Source organism: Chenopodium quinoa, unplaced genomic scaffold (genome assembly GCF_001683475.1).
Source record: "Chenopodium quinoa cultivar QQ74 unplaced genomic scaffold, ASM168347v1, whole genome shotgun sequence".
Lineage (NCBI taxonomy): Eukaryota > Viridiplantae > Streptophyta > Magnoliopsida > Caryophyllales > Amaranthaceae > Chenopodium > Chenopodium quinoa.
Window position 1 is genome coordinate 15,538 of NW_018742538.1, and position 2,316 is coordinate 17,853.

The 2,316-nt window shown below is 35.5% G+C and overlaps 1 long non-coding RNA gene across 1 annotated transcript; it reads left to right on the forward strand.

The window, feature by feature from the left end:
• The first annotated feature begins 880 nt into the window (after positions 1 to 880).
• LOC110720073 lies at positions 881 to 2,110 on the forward strand. The gene is made up of 2 exons (XR_002511253.1): positions 881 to 1,699; positions 1,797 to 2,110. It is a non-coding gene; the product is annotated as an uncharacterized LOC110720073 (long non-coding RNA).
• Positions 2,111 to 2,316: the final 206 nt, after the last annotated feature.

Below are 2,316 nucleotides of genomic sequence, written 5' to 3' on the forward strand. Positions count from 1 at the left end.
CTCCATTAAACATCCCACTTCCAAGAGGAACTTACATAATCCCCTTCATCAAGACAATTAACAATAATTCCCTCAACATCCTTAAAGCCTAAAGTCTCAAAACCATGCATGAATGGATGCAAATTCATTTCAAAATTATCTCTCTCCCATGAAGCATCCTCAATGAACTCATTCAAAAGGTTATGGGTTTTCTTTTGATTCTCAAAGAACTTATAGGACATAACATCTAACGAGTCCAAGTACTCATGGATAGAAGAATCACAATCATGCATAAGAGACTCATCAAGATTAGAAAGAGGATTGGGGTTTTCAAAATTAACACTCTCTTCATTCTCAAATCCTTCACCATCACTCAAATGCTCACCAAATGAATCCTCACCCTCTCTTGGTTGCTCAAAATCATCATCATCATCCTCAACATACACATTGGATAAGGATTTTTCACAAACAAGCATCAAAGATGACAATTCATTTTCTAACTCTTCTTTTCTTTTCAATTCTTCGTTAAAAAGATCCTCATGCTCTCTAATCATCTCCAATAGGCTCCTTACACTAGTGGAAAAATTGTCATTTGTAACATGTAACGGGCAAAGTTATGCCCGTTACATAAAATACATCTGTAAAGGTCAAAATAGGAGTCCGTTACAAATATATAACATTCGTAACGGGCAAGATACTGCCCGTTACAAATATATAACATTCGTAACGGACAAAATATTGCCCGTTACGAATACTATATTATTCGTAACAGGCATATTGTGCATGTTACGAATACTATATTATTTGTAACAGGAATATTGTGCCTGTTACGAATAAATTAGTCCAACAGTTGGGAAAGGAACCCATAGCCCATTATTTATTGCTATTAGGGTTTCACTCTCCAGCTGTCAACCTTGCCCTCACCCCTCTTTATCCTTTCTCCTCTATCATTTCCACTCATTCTCTCTCTTACTATCTCTCTCTCTCTCTCTCTTTCTTGTTCACTCAATCCTACTTCTCTCATCTCGACGGTAATAAACCGGTTCCATGCCCATTATTTCTCCTTCCACATACAATACCAAGGTACTCTTTTCACAATTTTCTGTTTTAAATCCACAATTTTCATTGCTTTACTCTCAAATTAGTTTTGTGGGGGATTTAATGGGTTTTGTGGGTTTGTGAGGGTGGTGTTCATGGACGGATGGCCGGATCTGACATTCTAGGGATTTTTAGAGTGGGTGTCGATGGGTCAGAATAGTATTTGAAGAGCGTTGGGGTGGTTTCATGGGTTTGCGAGTTAGATTTTGTGGATGGTTTCGAACAGTTTTCTGGGTTCGTGGGTGTAAATCTGGGTTCGTGGTGGTCGGATGGTTGTTGGAAGTGTACGGTGGTGGTGATGGTAAGTGTACGGAGGTGGTGGTCAGATGGATGATTTCATGAGTACGGCGGTGGTGATGGTAAGTGTACGGTACGGTGGTGGTGTTGTTCTTTCATTTTGTGTGTGGATTTTCTCGTTCACAATTTGTAAATCTATACTTGTTCTTTTGAATTTTGAGGAATTATGCATGTTTGGTGTTATGATTGTATTATGATAAAAAGGGATATATAACCAACAAAGGCCAAATCTCGATTTAACAAAAGCCCAAGTTCTAGGAATTATCGGTTTACCTTCAATCGCTCCTTACAAGAACCTTTCCTTTTCTGCTGCCTCTCTTGCAAGGTATGTCAATTTCACTTTCTTTTCTACTGAGTTTTAATTTTGATATTATCATTTTCTTTTCAATTATGTTAATTATGTTTTGTTGAAATTATTGAAGGTGGAGCATATAATATCTACACAAGGGAGCTTAAGAATCAACGTATCAGACCACAAAATGTTGGGATTTTCAGACATTGACGAGTTTCAACAGGATACATTCCAGCAACTCTGAAAATTTGTGGAAGATTTAAATTATTCAATACTAATTTAGACAAAACTTGTTTTTTTATTATTACAATTATAATTTGTTTTTGCGCTTTTATCATCATTTAAATCTTATATTAGTCTTAATCTTAAGATGTAAACATGCGACATTATATGGGCAATTTGATATATTATGAAGTGATAATGAACGTATTATTTCTTATTGTATACTTCATATTTAATGTGTATTATACTTTGTAAAAAAATGTATCTCATTATTTGATAAAATGATCCAGCATGTGATGGATTTTTTTTAATTGCATCAAACACTATTCGTAACGAGCATATATAATGCCCGTTACGAATAACTCGTTATTCGTAACGGGCAAAATAAATGACCGTTACAAATAACTACTTATTTGTAACGGACACTG